Here is a 19,635-nt window from a genome sequence, read left to right as displayed (position 1 = left end):
TGTATAACTGGGGTTCAGCTTCTCATCAAAGACAGGACAAGCTCATTGGAATGCGTTCGGCCCAGCTGGAGAGGAACACTTTCTAGAACAACCTGTGCATCTAACTTTTGGATGAAACATGAAGCAGAAAACATCGTTGTACTTTTAACCGAAGTTGTTGGGGAAAGCAAAATGTACTACACACATTTCTGGAGAAATTACTAGAGTAACTATTAGAGGAGCATTATTAAAACTTGTCCCGCAGGGTCCTGGAGCACAGCCATTCCCAATTAGATGTTGGCTTTATCAGAAGCCTACCCCTTCCCTTCACAGAGAAAATAATTGGCACCTTAGGAGAATCTGTGACAACATCAGCAATTTCATTTACTTGGTAGTGGTACTTTGTTTTCCCTCCCTCTTATTCTTCCTTTTTCTCCCCCCTGAGGTGTAATCCACAGGCCATTTTAGAGTGTACAATTCCGCGCTTTTTAGGATATTCGCCATGATGTGCGACCAGGATCTACTTTCTGTCCCTATGGATTTACCTATTCTGGACATTTCAAATGAATGGAATTATCAATATGTGGCCTTTGCCGTCTGGTTTCTTTTTTTTAATTGAGCTATAATTCACATATAACGTTCGACCGGTTTCAGGCATACAACGTACGGATTCGACAGCTCTATACAATACTTACTGGCCACCATCTGTACCGTTGCACCTGACCTCTTTGACTTTACATGTTTCCCGGGTTCGTTGATGTTGTGTTACACATCAGTATTTCGTTCCCTTTATGGCAGAGTAACGCTCCATTGCATGGATATACCACATTTTGTCTATCGATTTATTGATGGACACTTGGGTTGGTTGACATTGGGGCTGTTATACAGAATGCTGCTCTGAACGGTCACATACCAGTTTTTGTGGGAATGCATGTTTTCATTTCTTTTGGGTGTATACCTTGATGTGGAATTGCTGGCTCACGTGGCGACTCTACATGTCCCTTTTCGAGGAACTGTCAAAATGCTTTCCAAAGTAGCTCTACCGTTTTGCATAGCCACCAGCAATGTATAAGCGTTCCAATTTTTCTATCCCCACCAACATTTGACATTATGCACCCTCTTTTATGATAACCATCGTGGTGGATGTGACACAGTATCTCATTGTGATTTGATTTGCATTTCCCCAATGACTAATGCCATTGAGTGTATTTTCATGCACGTTTTGGCCATTCATATATCTTTGGAGAAATGGCTGTTCAGGTCCTTTGTCTGTTTTTAATTAGATTGGCTCTTTGTTGCTAAACTGGAAGAGTTCTTTTTCTTTCCTTTTTTTTAAAAATGTTTTAATGTGTATTTGTTTTTGAGAGAGAGACAGAGAGACAGAGACAGAGTGTGAGTGGGCAAGGGACAAAAAGAGAGGGAGACACAGAATCCGAAGAAGGCTCCAGGCTCCGAGCTATCGGCACAGAACCCGACACAGGGCATGAACTCACAAACTGTGAGATCATGACCTGAGCCAAAGTTGGATGCTTAACTGACTGAGCCACCCAGGCGCCCCCTATTTTTCAGTAATCTTTATAGCCAACCTGGGGTTCAAACGTACAACCCCAAGATCAAGAGTCTCATGCTCCACTGACTGAGCCAGCCAGCCCCCTCTTCAAGTTCCTAATAGGGTCCTTGGATGCACAAAATTTTTTAATTTCGATGAAGTCCAATTTATCTATTTTTTGTTTTGTTTCATGTGTTTTTGGTGTCATAGCTACAAATCTGGGGCAAATTCAAGGTCATGATTTCTCCTATGTTTTCTCCTAAGAATTTCATAGTTATAAATCTGACACTTAGCTCTTTGGTACATTTTGAGTTAAAATTTTTTCAATCATAATTTTTATGTGGTATGAAGTAGGAGCCCAACTCAATTTTTTTTTGCTTGTGAATATCCAGTTGCCCAAAGCCTCATTTATTGAAAAAAGTATTCTTTCCTCATTGAATGGTCTTCAAAAACCGATTGACTATAGATGTATAGGTTGATTTCTGAACTCAATTCTTTTCCATAATCCATACATTTTTCCTTACGCCAGTACCACACTGTTTTGATGAATATAGTTTTATGGTAAGTTTTGAAGTTGCAAAGTGTAAGTCCTCCAACTTTGTTCTTTTTCAAGATTGTTAGTTTATTGTGGGTCCTTTGCATTTCCACGCTAATTTTTACATGTTAGGTTGAACGTGTCCATTTCTGTAGAAAAGGCAGCTGGGATTTTGAATGGGACAGCACACTTTCTGTTGCTCAGTGTAGTGTGGGTAGTATTTTCATCTTCACGCTATTAAGTTTTCCAATCCTGGGAATATAGGATGTCTTTCCACTTAGGTAGTTCTCTAATTTCTTTCAACAGTAACTTGTAGTTTTCAGTGCTAAATACTTGGACCTCCTTGGTCAAATTTATCCCTAAGTAATTAAATCTTTTTGATGCTCTTGTAAATAGAATTGTTTTCTTGCTTGCTTGCTTGCTTTTTTTTTTTTGAGAGAGAGAGAGAGAGATGGTGCAAGTGAGTGAGGGGGCAGAGAGAGAGACAGAGACAGAAAGACAGACAGACAGAAGCTGGGCTCACCCGATGCAGGGCTCGAGCTCACCCCATGTGAGGCTCAAACTCACAAACTGTGAGATCATGACCTGAGCCAAAGTTGGATGCTTAGCTGACTGAGCCACCCAGGTGCCCTGGAATTGTTTTCTTAATTTCACTTTCATATTGTTCCTTGCTGGTATAAAGAAATATCATGGATTTTTGTGTGTTGATCTTGTTTCCTCCAATCTTGCTGCACTGGTTTATTGACTCTAATAGGTTATTTTGTGAATTTCTTATCATTTTCTATATACAAACACTAGTCACATGCAACTAGAAATAGTTTTATTTCTTTCTTTCCCATCTGGATGCCTTTTCTTTGTTTTCCTTGCTTAATTCTCCCTGATAGAAGCTCCAATACAATGTTGGATGAAAGCAGAAATAGCAGACATTCATGTTTTGTTTCTGATCTTAGGGGGCAAGCTTCGTGTTTTACCATTACTTATGATGCTAACAGTGGATTTTTTCATAGATGTCCTTTATCAGGTTGAAGACATTCTCTTTTATTACTAGAGTTGAGAGGCTTTTTTTAAATCATGAAAGGGTGTTAGGTTTTGTCAAATGTTCTTCTGCATCTATGAAATGATTATATTGTTTTGTCTTTTATCCTAATAGTATGCTATTACATTCATTGATTTTTGTATATCGAACAAAACCTGTATTTCTGAGCTAAACCCTAGCTGGTCATGGGGTGTAAACCTTTTTCTATATTGTGGGATTTGGTTTGCTAGTATTTTGTTGAGGATTTTGTGTCTATATTTATAAAGGACACTGGTGTGTAGTCTTACTTTCTTGTGATGTCTTCGTCTGGTTTTAGCATCAGGGTAATATTTGCCTTTTAGAATAAGTCGGGAAGTATTCTGGCCTTTTTTACTTTTTGTAAGAGTTTATGAAGAATTGTTGTTACTTCTTCTTTTAATGTTTGTTTATTTATTTATTTTGAGAGAGAGACAGAGAGGGAGAGAGAGCAGGGGAGGGGCGGAGAGAAAGGGAGAGAGAATCCCAAGCCCATGTGGGGCTTGATCCCATGAACCATGAGATCATGACCTGAGCCAAAAATCAAGAGTTGGACACAACTGACTGAGCCACCCAGGTGCCCCTGTTGTTAATTCTTTAAACTTTGCTAATTCCCTATGTAAGCCAACTGGTCCTTGCTTTTGTTTGTTGGATTTTTTTTTTTTTTATGAATGGCTCAATCACTACTTTAGTCTGCTTCCATTTTCTATTTGTTTTCTAGTCATTTTCAATAGTTTGTGTAGGAATTTGTCCATTTCATCCATGTGAGCTAATTTGTTAGCATATGATTGTTTATAGTATTCTCATATAATCTTATTTATTTATATAAGGTTTATGATAATGTCCTGTTTCATTAATTTTTAAAATATTTTATTTTATTTTTATTTATTTATTATTAAATGTTCAATTATTTTTATTTATTTATTTATTTATTTATTTTTAATTTCATTTATTTTTTTACATTTACATCCAAGTTAGTTAGCATCTAGTGCAACAATGATTTCAGAAGTAGATTCCTTCGTGCCCCTTACCCATTTAGCCCATCCGCCCTCCCCCAACCCCTCCAGTAACCCTCTGTTTGTTCTCCATATTTAAGAGTCTCTTATGTTTTGTTCCCCTTCCCTGTGTTTATATTATTTTTGCTTCCCTTCCCTTATGTTCATCTGTTTTGTATCTTAAAGTCCTCATATGAGTGAAGTCATATGATATTGGTCTTTCTCTGACTAATATTGCTCAGCATAATACCCTCTAGTTCCATCCACGTAGTTGCGAATGGCAAGATTTCATGCTTTTTGATTGTCGAGTAATACTCCATTGTGTGTGTGTGTGTGTGTGTGTGTGTGTGTCTGTATACCACATTTTCTTTATCCATTCATCCATTGATGGACATTTGGGCTCTTTCTATACTTTGGTTATTATTGATAGTGCTGCTATAAACATTGGGGTACACGTGCCCCTTCGAAACAGCATACCTGTATCCCTTGGATAAATACCTAGTAGTGCAATTGCTGGGTCGTAGGGTAGTTCTATTTTTAGTTTTTTGAGGAACCTCCATACTGTTTTCCAGAGTGGCTGCACCAGCTTGCATTCCCACCAACAGTGCAAAAGAGATCCTCTTTCTCCGCAACCTTGCCAACATCTGTGGTTGCCTGAGGTGTGAATGTTAGCCATTCTGACAGGTGTCAGGAGGTATCTCATTGTGGTTTTGATTTGTGTTTCCCTGATGATGAGTGACGTTGAGCATTTTTTCATGTGTCAGTTGGCCATCTGGATGTCTTGTCCGGAGAAATGCCTATTCATGTCTTTTGTCCATTTCTTCACTGGATTATTTGTTTTTTAGGTGTTAAGTTGGTAAGTTCTTTATAGATCTTGGATACTAACCCTTTATCAGATATGTGGTTTGCAAATATCTTCTCCCATTCTGTCGGTTGCCTTTTAGTTTTGCTGATTGCTTCCTTTGCTGTGCAGAAGCTCTTTATTTTGATGAGGTCCCAGTAGTTCATTTTGCTTTTGTTTCCCTTGCCTCTGGAGACGTGTTGAGTAAAAAGTTGCTGCGGCCAAGGTCAAAGAGGTTTTTTGTCTGCTTTTTCCTCGAGGATTTTGATGGCTTCCCGTCTTTCGTTTAGGTCTTTCATCCATTTTGAGTTTGTTTTTGTGTCTGGTGTAAGAAAGTGGTCCAGGTTCATTTTTCTGCATGTCGCTGTCCAGTTTTCCCAGCACCACTTGCTGAAGAGACTGTCTCTATTCCATTGGATATTCTTTCCTGCTTTGTCAAAGATTAGTTGCCATATGTTTGTGGGTCCATTTCTGGGTTCTCTATTCTGTTCCATCGATCTGAGTGTCTGTTCTCGTGCCAGTACCATACTGTCTTGATGGTTACAGCTTTGTAGTGTAGCTTAAAGTCTGGGTTTGTGATGCCTCCTGCTTTGGTTTTCTTTTTCAGGATTGCTTTGGCTAATCGGGGTCTTTTCTGGTTCTGTACAAATTTTAGGATTGTTTGTTCTAGCTCTGTGAAGAATGCTGGTGTTATTTTGATAGGGATTGCATTGAACATGTAGATTGCTTTGGGTAGTATCGACATTTTAACAATATTTGTTCTTCCTCTCCAGGAGCATGGAATATTTTTCCATATTTTTGTGTCTACTTCAATTTCTTTCATAAGCTTTCTATAGTTTTCAGTGTATAGATTTTTCACCTCTTTGGTTAGATTTATTCCTAGGTGTATTATGGGTTTTGGTGCAATTGCAAATGGGATCCATTCTTTGATTTCTCTTTCTGTTGCCTCATTATTGGTGTATAGGAATGCAACCGATTCCACTCTCGCCACTGTTATTCGACATACTATTGGAAGTCTTAGCCTCAGCAGTCAGACAACACGAAGAAATAAAAGGCATCCAAATCGGCCAGGAGGAGGTCAAACTTTCACTCCTTGCAGATGACGTGATACTCTATATGGAAAACCCAAAAGATTCCACAAAAAACTGCTAGAACTGATGAATGAATTCAGCAAAGTTGCAGGATATTTATTTATTTTTAGAGAGAGAGAGCACAAACAGGGGAGGGGCAGCAAGAGAGACAGACAGACAGAACCTGAAGCATGCTCCAGGCTCTGAGCTGTCAGCATAGAGCCCAACGCGGGGCTCAAACCCACGAACGGCAAGATTACGACCTTAGTCGAAGTTGGACGCTTAACCGACTGAGCCACCAAGGTGCTCCAAAAAAGTTTTTTTTTAAAATAAAATCTTTTTAAAAAAACACACGAGATGTGTCAGGAGGCTGATTTTTTTTTAATGTTTATTTATTTTAAGAGAGAAAGACAATGAACAAGAGAGGGGGCAGAGAGACAATCCCAAGTAGGGTCTGCACTGTCAGCACAGAGACCGACTCAGGGTCAGTCCCATGAACCATGAGATCATGACCTGAGCTGAAATCAAGAGTCAGACACTTAAACCTACTGCGCCACCCAGGTGCCCCCTGATGTTTTATATTATGAGCACTTTTGGTATGGTTTGAGTTTTTAAGCGATGCGTGTGCTATTTAGCATTAAAGTAGGTAACCAGCAAAAGAGTAATGCTTCAACATGGTTACTTCTAGGAAGCGTATCTGGAAATGCAGAAGAGTGGGGGCAGGGAACAAATGCGTTTCATTAAAAGTCTGTACTATTTCATATTTTTAACCTTATGCTTTTGTCACTTTGATAAAAATTAAAATAGAACACCACCTGCCAACTCCAGCAGACAGGAAGCAGAAAATGGAAGCTATACTGATAAAGAAAAAGTATCTACCAGACACAAAGAGGGATTGTGTTTACCTTGTAAGCTTTCCTACTCAAAGCTGTCTCTGTCGTTGTGGGTGAAGACAATGTATTTTACTGGAAAAATCAAGACTCAACCTCTTCAACAGGAAAAGCAATGTCTGGTTGTGATAAAGAAACAATTCATCTTAAAGAAATATATGTGTCAGAAACCACTCCATGTCAGTCCATATGGATTAATGTCGTTTTAGCTGCTGTATGGAGATAACTGTAATTAGGTTATTTCCCTCTTGATGGACATTTTTGTAGCTTCCAGTATTTTGTTGTTACAAACAATGCTAGCATAAACATCCATGCACGTTATAAATCGTTGAGCATGTGTGTGAGAATAGATTCCTAGAAATGGAATTGGTGGATCAAAGGGCACATTCTATTTTCTAGATTTTCCACAATGAATATGTATTATTTTTAAAATCAGAAAAATATAAACTTAAAAAAAATTAACTGTAAGGCAAAGGTCTTGTTTTTCTAGTATCTTGTGTTATGTGTGTAAGAAATGTTTAATCTTTTGGATTCCGTGCAAGTCCAAGGAAGAGAGCCTTGCCTAAAATAGACCATGGCGACTTGTCATGACAGGTTCATTTTAAACTATAGTCACTGCTGCCTCAGACACAAAGACATATGTCTGGGAGGATGCTGCCTTAGTAGAAAGCAGTTCACTTTGTTTTAATAGAATTTTAAGGCATTCTCCAAACCAATCGCTCTAAAATGAAGTATTTATGAAACTTTCGCTTTTATCTTTTAACATTGAGTGGGATTTGGTAACAGCCTATTTTATCAGTGGGGTTCTAATTACTAAACGACCCAGAGGTCCAAATTATAATGCCCCCAGTGAGAATCCTAAGGACCACGGTGTCACTGCGATCACTTGAATTTAGGTAGCATGTAGCATTTTTAAACTTTAACAGAGAAATGCTTTTTTTTTGTAAAAATTTTTTAATGTTTATTTATTTACTTTGAGAAACGATAGAGAGTGTGTGGGCAGAAGAGGGGCGGAGAGAGGGGGAGAAATCGAGAATCCCAAGCAGTCTCCACGCTGTCGATGCAGAGCCCGACGCGGGGGCTTGATCTCACAAACTGCAAGATCATGACCTGAGCTGAAATCAAGAGTCGGGCGCTTAACCGACTGAGCCCCCCAGGTGCCCCTGAAATTCTTTTTTTTTTTTTTTTTACCCAAGAGCCCAGTATTTTGCCTTAGTTACCAGAATAGCATAGCTGTCAAATCAAATGCAGTTTGTCTTTTGCCTCTGTAGACACTTTAACAAAACTTCTAAAATAAAACTTCAGTGAGATTATAGATCCCCAAAGATACATTCCTCACTGCAACCCCAGAACAGGTGCCACGTACATTGTCTTAGTAAGAGATGGGAGCTGGGGCACCTGGCTGGCTCAGTCGGAAGAGCACGTGACTCTTGATCTCAAGATTCTGAACTTGAGCCCCACGTTGGGTGTAGAGATTCCATAAATAAAACTTTACCAAAAAGAAGGGTGGAGGGGAGAGATGGGAGCTGAGTGACGGGAAGCTGAGGCAGACAGCTACTCAAGATTTTTCTATCATGCTCATCTATCCCAGAATCACTCTTCCATGCATTCCCTTCCATGCTCCGGTGCCCTTTTCTCAAAAGTGGTATCACTGTGGGAGAACAAGGGTTAGTGCTCAAGTTGCGGTAAAAGTAGGAAAAGAATGGAAGAGGCCAGTTGTTGGCTAATCCGGCCAGTTCCTTTTATTTTATTTTATTTTATTTTATTTTTATTTTTATTTTTTTATTTTTGACCGGAGGAGGGCAGAGAGAGAGAATCTCAAGCAGGCTTCACACCCAGCAGAGCCTGAAGTGGGGCTTGATCTCACGACCATGAGATCATGACCTGAGCCAAAATCAAGAGTTGGTCACTTAACTGACTGAGCCAGCCAGGTGCCCCCTCAGTCAGTTCCTTTTTTTATTCCTATTTAAAACACCACTTTGAGGGGCACCTGGGTGGGTCAGTGAGTTAAGCATCTGACTCTTGGTTTTGGCTCAGGTCATGATCTCACAGTTCGTGAGTTCAAGCTCCGTATCGGGCTCCGTACTGGCAGTGGGGAGCCTGCTTGGGATTCTCTCTCTCTCCTTCTCTCTGCCCCTCCCCCAGTTGCGTTCTCTCTCTCTCTCTCTCTCTCTCAAAATAAATAAACTTTAAAAAAGAGAGTAAAACACCATCTAGAGCCAGGAACCCAAGCACATCTTTTTGAGGCCAACTCAAGAAAGTGGGTCACTCAGCAGCACAGGAAGTTGAAGAGACACAGAGACGACAGTGTGTAAATGAAATAGTAACGGCCAGTTTCTAATTATACAAAATTTGCATGTATTTCCCCATTTGTTATTTTCAGTTGCCTGATTCTATTTGTGATTAAGGTAACCATTAAATTTGTTTTTTTTTTATTTCCTGAGCAGACACCAAATGATCATGGGACATACGCATAGGAGGGATTCAAGTGTGAGGTTTGAGCTAGGTGGTGAATAATCCATGAAGTCAAAAATCTACATGCTGGTAATTAAGAATTCATTTGCTATTGAATGCATCCAGAGTTTCTCCGCAGGTTAAACACAGAGTTACCATACGACCTGGCAATTTCACTCCTAGAACCTGTGTGCACAGCTAGATATGAAGACCCTCCAGTCTCTATTCTCAGATCCTTGGTTGTTTTTTTTTTTTTTTTAAGTTTATTGATTGAGAGAGAGAGAGAGCTAGCAAGGAAGGGGCAGAGAGAGAGGGAGAGAGAGAATGCCAAGCAAGCTCCCCATTGACAGCATGGAGCCTGACGCAGGGCTCAGATTCACAAACCATGAGATCATGACCTGAGTCAAACCCAAGAGTCGGAAGCTTAACCGACTGAGCGACCCAGGTGCCCCAGATCCCTGGGGTTTTGAAGGATCCACAGCCGTGATTTGCCAAGCACCTCAATGGCTCTAGAGTTTCAGCCTGTCTCAGGCCTAGAGAAACATCTTGAGCTGGGAGAAGCTGAGTGCTCGATGTGCATGGCATTCAGCTGGCTCTCCAGCCACCTAAGCCCCTGGGTGGATAGAGCCAGTTACCCACCAGAGAACACTAACCTGTGAAAGCTGGGAACACGGAAGTCACAAGGTCAAGTAGGGGTGGTACTACCTGGAAGAAGAGCGAAACAGAAGGTAGGTAGGAAGCAAGCCCTTACCTGGGATGCCCACAGGACAAACAAGGAGATTGTCAATAGCCAATTCTAATGCAGGAGATCAATAAATGCCCACTACAGGGAGCGCCTGGATGGCTCAGTCCGTAGAGCACACGACTCTTGATCTTGTGGTCATGAGTCGAAGCCCCATGTTGGGCCTAGAGCTTACTTAAAAAAAATAAATGCCAACAACAAAATTATTCAAAAGAAAGAAAAAAGATACATGAACATTTTATTGTACGTTGAAACCCGTATATTTGCTCACCAATCTATTGACTTAAGGCCAAGCCTTTCTTGTCCAAGTGTGAATATGCTGATGGGTTTTCTCTCCTTGTCCTTGTTTAAACAGCTCATTTATGCTTCGTCTGATTTCCAGTTTCTGTTTATTTAAGATGAATAAAGGACTTGGAGACATGTGCAAAGAAACCCGAGAGCAGAATATTTCTAGATTTTCATATGTTTACCCAATCTTTACAGATGTCTCAACCACAACTAAATTAACATGATGTTTGACCAATTGAATCTTTTAATAATAATTTCTATAAGCATTGAACTTAGCTTTTATAAAACGCATTTTTCCATAGCCATATCTATTGATTTATATAATATTTAGTTTTATAATATAATTACAATAACAGGAGTTACCAGGATTGGGTACTGCTATGGTCTGAATGTGTCCCCACAACATTTCCCGTGTTGACATCCTAACCACCAAGGTGATTGTATTTGGAGGTGGGTCTTTGAAAGGTGACTAGGCCATGAACACAGAGCCCTCATGAATGGGATTAGTGCCATATAAAAGGGGCTGCAGAGAGCTCCCTCAGCCTTTTCACCATGTGAGGACACAGTGAGAAGTCAGCAAGTTGGCAGTCCGCAATTTAGAAGAGGACCTTCTCCCGAATGCAACCATGCTGGCATGTTCATTTTGTACTTCCAGCCTCCTAAAGTATGAGGAATAAACTTACTGGTTATAAGTCACCCAGTCCATGGTATTTTGTTATTAGCAGGGGTAAAACTCAACTGACCGGTGGAAGGCATAAGACAGGGACAAACTCAGTTGACTTGTGGAAGGCATACCACCCCAATGGAGGAGATAGAACTATTCCGGGCTGGTCCAAGAGAAACTTTTCCTCTCCCCTGTGCAGTCACCTGGGCATTAATGAGCACATCCAGAAACACTGGAAAGCTTCTGTATGTTCAGCTGATCACATTAGTGGAGTTTGACCAAGAGACCTGTTATCGTACCTGGTTTAGCTCTTGGCCACATCCAATCTTAGGAGAGTCATGCTCCTGAGTGTTTGGACATAGCACTGAAGGCTGTTTTGAATCTAGATCTTATCAACCATCCTCAAGCATTTCAGGTGTGATATGTTGGCTTTAAATGGTCCAAATGATCCCATCTCTTGGCATTCACACCTTGTGTAATTGTCTCTCATCAACTGTGGGAGAGACCTGGGACTTGCTTCTAACCAGTAGAATGTGGCAGGGGTTAAGCGATGTCACTTCCATGATTATATTACATAAGATTTAAACTTTTGTCCTGCTAGCAGATTCTCTATATATTGCCTTCAAAGCCTGCATACTTTGGGGCACCGGGGGGCTCAGTCGGTTAACCCTCCGACTTCGGCTTAGGTCATGATCTCACAGTTCATGAGTTCAAGCCCCACATCGGGCTGTCTGCTGTCAACACAGAGCTCACTTCGGATCCTGTCTCCCTCTCTCTCTGTCCCTCCCCACTCAAACACACTCTCTCTCTCTCTCAAAAATATAGAAAAGCTTGCATACTTTGATGAAGCAAACAGCCAGCAAGGAACCAAGGCCCTCAGTCATTCCAACAGGCCGCAAGGAACTGAATCCTGACAGCAACTATGAGATCTCAGAAATGGATCCTTCCCTAGTTGAGTCTCAGGTGAGACCCCAGCAGCAGCCAACACTTTGACCGCAGCCTTGTGAGAGACCCTGAAGCAAAGGACCCAGCTAAACCATGCCAGCGGTCCTGAAACGGTGACATAATAAATATATCCATTGTTTTTAAGCTGCTTTTTAAAAACGTAAGACTAAAGGCCAATACTGCCTTGTTGAGACTATATGGTTTTATATTTTCCTCAAGGGGATTAATATTGTTATGTACACCAGTAAGCAAGACATGGCAGATGCTTCTTTCAAAACAGCTTCTAGAAACCGAAGTACTTATAGATGAAATGATGGGCTCCTTTACAATTGTCCAGTAGGAGTTGGGTAAGGAAGAACGGAGGGAAAATTTATGAAACAAGCTGGGCCATGTGTTGGGAATTATTGAAGCTGAGTGATTTGTACTTGGGGGTTCATTAAATTATTCTGCCTACTTTTGTGTATGTTTGAGATTTTCCATAATAAAAAAGCAAAACAATTTCTATAATGTCACACTGTTCTGAAAAGGTAACAATAATTAAGCTAAGTAACACGTGTTTCAGAAGCCATTAAGTGCTATATATAAACACTGTACAAAGTAATGGAAATATTGCAATTCAAAGGAGGTGGTGTGGATATTTTTGTACTTGATTTGAGATATGATTTTTTTCAAATACTGTTTATACATGAAAGTTATGGCATCGTTAATTACTCAGTTTTGGAGAGGAAGGGGTCCAAGACTGCATCTTTTTAAATGTATTTTGGTTATTTAAGTTCTAGCCATCAGTGACCATATTAATTGGCAATGAGTTTGTATAGAAAATTTAAGTAGAGGGTCACCTGGGTGGCTCAGTCGGTTAAGCGTCCAACTTTGGCTCAGGTCATGATCTCATGGTTCTTAAGTTTGAGCCCTGCATCAGTGTCTGTGCTGATGGCTCAGAGCCTGGAACCTGTTTCAGATTCTGTGTCTCCCTCTCTCTCTGTCCCTTCCCCACTCACACTCTGTCTCTCTCTCTCAGTCTCACTCTCAAAAAATAAACATTAAAAATTTTTTAGAAAAGAACATTTAAGTAGAAAAAGTCATATATATGATATCTATATCTATATCTATATATCTAGAGAGAAGCCTGGGTAAAACTGAAAATAATACCGCAAAAGAGAAAAATAGGGGCGCCTGGGTGGCTCAGTCGGTTAAGGGTCGGACTCTTGATTTCAGTTCAGGTCATGATCTCACAGTCATGGGTTCAAGCCCCACATTGGGCTCTGCACTGACAGCATGGGGCCTGCTTGGGATTCTCTCTCTCCTCTCTGTCTGCCCCTACCCCACTCATTCTCTCTTTCTCTCGAAGTAAATAAGCATTTAAAAAATAACAAAATAAAATGTATTCTTTAAAAAAGAAAGAAGAAAAACAGTTTCTATATCAAGTTCTATCAAACTTGGGGAAAGCCTAGAGCAAAAAGAAAGTTCAGTTATCTCAGAGCTAGCACATTTACCAGAGTGGGGCCAAATGAGGCCTTCCATTCAAAAACAAACAAACAAACCACTTCTTTTTATTGCCTTTTAGAAATATTTCATTCGGTTGCTCGATCATTCAACAAATTTTCTCGAATATCGGTCCCGTGATAATCAAGGAGCTTATTGTTTGGTAGGAAAGCAAGGGGAAATTAAAGTCCAGCCATCAGAGAGACAGTGACACTTTTGAGCAGGGCCTTAAGGATAGGACTTCCTTACAGTGGCTTGAGATGACTTTTAAAGCAGGGGATGATGGGGCGGAGAATAATATTAATGGAAATGAGGGCATGTGTCCATTCTTACAAAGCTTCTTATGTATATGGTCACACTTGATCCGCATCTGATAGCGGGGAACATTGTCTATCTAAACAAGAGCTTAGTTGAATGAAATGGACAGTAAAGTGACCACGTAAATCCCGCCAACAATCTGTGCCCGTTACAAGGAAGCAAATGGCTGTGGTCTCTGACTGCGCTAGACTCATTAGATGGGAAATTTTCAGTACACCGGTCATGGCATATTCAAACTAGAGGATGTCCAAACCTGTTGGTCTGCTAATGTGCCTATATGGTGAACATAAATCATCCTGGATTTATTATTTAATATAATTTTCCAGATGTTCATTTCTGAAAACATTGTTTTCTCCTCTAAAAGCGGCACGATCTTCACCATTCATTCATTCATTTGGTGAACAGATATTTTTTTTCGAAAGAGTGCAAGTGCACCATTGGGGGGGGGAGCAGAGGGAGGGGGAGAGAGAGCCCAGCAGGCTCCAAGCCCAGTGCAGAGCCTGAAGTGGGGCTCGAACTCACGAACCACGAGATCATGACCTGAGGCAAAGTCAGGTGCTTAACCGACTGCGCCACCGACCCGCAGATGTATCTTTATCGAGTGCCAAGCTCTGTATTAGGCACTATTGGATATCCAAATTTAAGTCAAACATGGATCTTCACATGAATGGATTTTAAACACCCTCAATAAAGAAAACAAATGCATAGCCTTTTTTTTTTTAATTTCAAGTGTTCATTTAAGTTCTAGTTAGTTAACATATATGGTAAAATTGGTTTCAGGAGTAGAATTTAGCGATTCATCACTTACGTACCACACCCGGCGCTCATCCCAACAAGGGCCCAGCTTAACACCCATCCCCCATCTAGCCCATCCCCCCACCCACCCACCCACCTTCCTCTAGCAACCCTCACTTTCTTCTCCACAGTTAAGAGTCTTTTCTGGTTTGCTTCCCTCTCTTTTTCCCTCCCTTCCCTTATGTTCATCTGTTTTGTTTCTTAAATTCCACATATGAATGAAATCATATGGTATCGATTCCTCTGACTTATTTCGCTTAGCATAATGCACTCTAGCTCCATAAAAATGCATAGACGTTATGCAATGTATCATTTGTTTGAATATAGGTGACTGAAAAAAGTGGAAGGAGGCCAGAGAAGAGAAAAAAACCCATGGATCTCAGTTGATGGGAACTTTTCCTACAATAAAGGCTCACGTTTACACCTTCGAGTTTACGAAGTGCTATCATGCTTCGTGCCTTGCCCCATTGAATCCTCTCAAGTACCCCATGAGGGAAGTGTGTCCATAGAGAGTCAGCGAGGCCAGTGAGTGAGGCCCCAGACCCTCCCCTCCTAGCCGTGTGAGACGCTGACAGTTCCACCTTCACCCCTCCGCAAGGAGGAGAAAGGTGCCCAGCCAAGGGGGCTTCAGTCAGCAAATAGCCCCCAGCCGGCGCCCCCCGCGCCCCCTCAGCTGCAGACTCACCTCGCAACCAGGTCGCACCTTTCCTGGGACAGCCTGCGTCTCCCTATATTGCTTCTTCCCCCTTCCTTGCACAAACGCTTATGCCTCATAAATACCTTGCATCCCCGGGGCGCCTGGGTGGCTCGGTCGGTTAAGCATCCGACTTTGGCTCAGGGCATGATCTCATGGTTCGTGAGTTCAAGCCCTGCAGCAGGCTCTGTGTTGTCAGCTCAGAGCCTGCCTTGGATCTTCCATCCCTCTCTCTCTCTCTCTCTCTCTCTCTGCTCCTCCCCTGCTCATTCTACCCCTGCCCTCTCAAAAAATAAACATTAAGAAATTAAATGACTTGCATCCCAAATTCCATGTATGCTTTAGGGAACACAGTCTGTGATGATAGGAACCGATCTGAGAACCCCAGCCCCTGGTAACCATCAACCTGCTCTCTGTTTCTATGACTTTGATGTTTTCAGATTCCGCATGTAAATGAGATGCACAGTGTTTGTCTTTCTGTATATGACTTATTTTACTTAGCGTAATGCCCTTTCAAAATGCAGGGAGGAGCAAATGATAGACCAATATCCCTGATGAACGTAAACACAAAAGTCCTCAACAGAATACTAGCAAACTGAATTCAACAGCACGTTAAGAGGACCATGCACCGTGATCAGGTGGGATTTATCCCTGGGACGAAAGGATGGTTCGACATACATAAAGCAATAAATGCGATACACCACATTCATAGAATAAGGGAGAAGCATGATCATCTCAACTGATGCCAAAGAAGAGTTTGGCAAAACCCGACATCTCTTTTAGTGACAAAAGCTCAACAAATGGGGTATAAAAGGAAGGTAGTGGAACCTAATAAAGGCCGTGTCTGACAAGCCTTCAAGATCTTTTTGTGGATGACATGATCTTATACACAGAAAACCCTAAAGACTCCAAAAACGTGTCAGAATGAATAAGCGAGTTCAGTAAAAGTGGCAGGATACAAAATCAACAATCAGTTTTATTTTTATGCAGAACAATAAACTATATATAAAAAAAAAAGAAATTAAGAAAACAATCTTATTTACCATGGTATCAAGAAGAATAAAATACTTAGGAATAAATTTAACCAAGCACGTGAAAGATCTATACGCTGAAAGCTGCAAGACATTGACGAACGAAACGGGAAAAGACACAAATAAATGGAAAGATATTCCATGTTCCTAGTCATTAGAATTACAATGTTCATGTTACCTAACACAGTCTACAGATTCAATGCAATCCCTCTCGAAATCCCAATGGCATTTTTTTTTTCTTTTTGCTAGGAAAAACTATCTGAAAATTCATATGGAACCACAAAAGACCCCGAATGCAATCAAAACAGTGTGATACTGGCAGAAAAACAGACACATAGATCAATAGAACGGAATAGAGAGCCCAGAAATAAACCCGTGCATATATTGTCAAGATTAGTGGACACACATTGGACAAAGGGAGATCTCTTCAATAAATGGTGTTGGAAAAACCGGATAACCAGAGCAAAAGAATGAAATTGAACTGTTATCTTACACCATACACAAAAGTTAAGTTGAAATGGATTAAAGACTTAAAATTTAAAAAAAGTTTTTTTTAAGGCTTATTCATTTTTTAGAGACAGAGAATGAGTGGGGGAGGGGCAGAGAGAGAGGGAGACCCAGAATCCGAAGCAGGCTCCAGGCTCTGAGCTGTCAGCCCAGAGCCCGATGCGGGGCTCGAACTCACGGACCGCGAGACTGTGACCTGAGCTGAAATCGGACGCTCAACCGACTGAGCCACCCAGGCGCCCCTTAAAGACTTAAATGTAAGACCTCAAACCATAAAATGCCCAGAGGAATACGTAGGGGAAAACTCCTTTACATTGGTGTGGGCAATAATTTTTTGGGTATGACACTCAAAGCATAGGAACAAAAGCAAAATACTCAAGTAGGACTACCTCAAACTCAGATGCCTCTGCACAGCAAAGGAAACCATCTACAGAGTAAAAAAGAAACCTACAGACTGGAAGAAAATGTTTGCAAAACATGTATCTGATAAGGAGTTAATATCTGAAATATGTAACAACTCCTATAACTCAATAGCAAAGAAGCAAATAAAAACTCCAAATAACCCAGTTAAAACACGGGCAAAGGACCCGAACAGACATTTTTCCAAAGAGAAATTTTTCCTGTTTTCCATGGCCAAGAAGTACATGAAAAGGAGATCAACATCACTAATCATCGGGGAAATGCAACTCAGAACTGCAAGATCTCACCTCATGCCTGTTAGGACTATTATTAAAACAAGAGAAGATATACGTGTGTCAGCTATACTCAAATAAAAACATCTAAAACAAAAATAAATAAATGAGGGGTGCCTGGGTGACTCAGTCAGTTGAGTGACCGACACTTGATGTTGGCTCAGGTCATGATCTCGCAGTTCGTGGGTCCAAGCCCCCTGTTGGGCTCTGGGCTGACACTGCAGAGCCTGGTTGGGATTCTCTCTCTGCCCCTCCCTCCCTCGTGTGCACGTGCTCTCTCTCTCTCTCTTTCTCTCTCTCAAGATAAATTAATAAACATTTGAGAATAAATAAATAAAAGAAATCACTTATCAGTTGACTAAGTTAACTAAAAGGAAAATTGTCCCAGGTGGGCCTGAGCTAATCAGGTGAAGAAGAGATGATTGTGGATTGTGGTGATGATGTAGTAGGCATATTCCTCTGTTAAAATATATCAAATTATTATATTATATCAGCTATATATTAAAATATATCAAATATATCATGTTATTAAATCTGTGCAGTTCATTGTATAATTCTACCTCAGTAGAGCTGTTTTAAAATGATATCCCATCACTCTCAGGATAAAATCCAATCTCCTTAACTTGCTCCATAGAGCGCCACACAATAAAAAGAGAGGGGTGGGGGTGCCCGGGTGGCTCAGTCGGTTCAGCGTCCGATTTCAGCTCAGGTCACGATCTCATGTTTCGTGGGTTCGAGCCCCGCGTCGGGCTCTGTGCTGACAGCTCGGAGCCTGGAGCCTGCTTCGGATTCTGGGTCTCCCTCTCTCTCTGCCCCTCCCCGACTTGCACTGTGTCTCTCTTTCTCAAAAATGAATAAACACTGAAACAAATTTAAAGAGAGAGAGAGAAGAGATAACAAGAAATCCAATGGAAACGAAATCAGTAGCTCGAGGAGAGATCTACACAGCTGTGTTCAACGCAGCATTATTCATAATAGCAAAGGTATGGAAACAACCTAAATGTCCATTGACAGATACAACATGGATGGACTCAGGGGACATTATACTATGTGAAATAAACCAGGCACAGAAAGACCAATACTGTATGATCTGATGTACATACGAATTATAAAAAAAAAAGTCAAATTCATAAAAACAGAGAATCGAATAGTGTCTGCCAGGGGCTGGTGCCCGGGGGAAATGCGGAGGTGCTGGTCAACGTGCACCGACTTTTTGTTATCAGATAAATACGTTCTGGGGATATATTTCACAGCACGGTAACGATAGTCAATATACTGTGGCGTATACCTGAAATGTGCTGACAGAGCAGATCTCAATGGTTCTCACCACACACCTAAAAGATAACCGTGTGTGGTGATGGATGTGTTAATTAACCTGGTTGTGGTAATCATGTCACGATGTGTACACATATTAAACCATCCTGTTGTCTATCCTACGAAATGAAAAATCAAGACAAAATAAAATAACGGCTATATTTTATTCAAATAATAATATAGTATGTGTGTGTGTGTGTGTGTGCGTGCGTGCGTGCATGGTTAACAAGATCAGATGACCACAGATTTAATGAACTGCTGAGGGTAACAGGTTACATACAGAAGAGCTCTCATCTCCTGCATGGGGAGGGCAGAGAACCAAACCCAGGACTTCATGGTCAGAGTGGCTGAACTTCAACTGAGGTCTTGCCTAGACCCTTGTCTAGGTGCATGGCCTAGACCCTTGGCTGCGGAAATCTGGCACACCGATGCATGGATGGGGTCTTCTAAGTGAGTACACACAAAGATTCTGACTCCCCAGACTTCCCTGAACCTTCTGAGCCGATAGACGTGGGCTACCCCATCCCTATCAAGAGCTAACACCCTCTCCCCTCTCATGCTGGCAGACCATGCAGAGGCCTCTCCCCCACAAGGCAACAGGTACTGCCTCTCAGCACCCAACCTCGCCTCCCTTTCTGCACTAGCTTTACAGGTAGGGAAAGTCAAAGCGTAACCCAGCTGGGGATGTGCCGATAAGGGAGGAAGGGGATTACAGTCCAAAGAATCTGCGAGAAGTAACTGGCTTGTAGAAAGGAGAAAGGTGATATACATGAGACCGGATGGGGTGTTTGATCAAGGT

Source organism: Prionailurus viverrinus, chromosome X (assembly GCF_022837055.1).
Source record: "Prionailurus viverrinus isolate Anna chromosome X, UM_Priviv_1.0, whole genome shotgun sequence".
Taxonomy (NCBI): Eukaryota; Metazoa; Chordata; class Mammalia; order Carnivora; family Felidae; genus Prionailurus; species Prionailurus viverrinus.
This window is presented reverse-complemented; position numbering follows the sequence as displayed.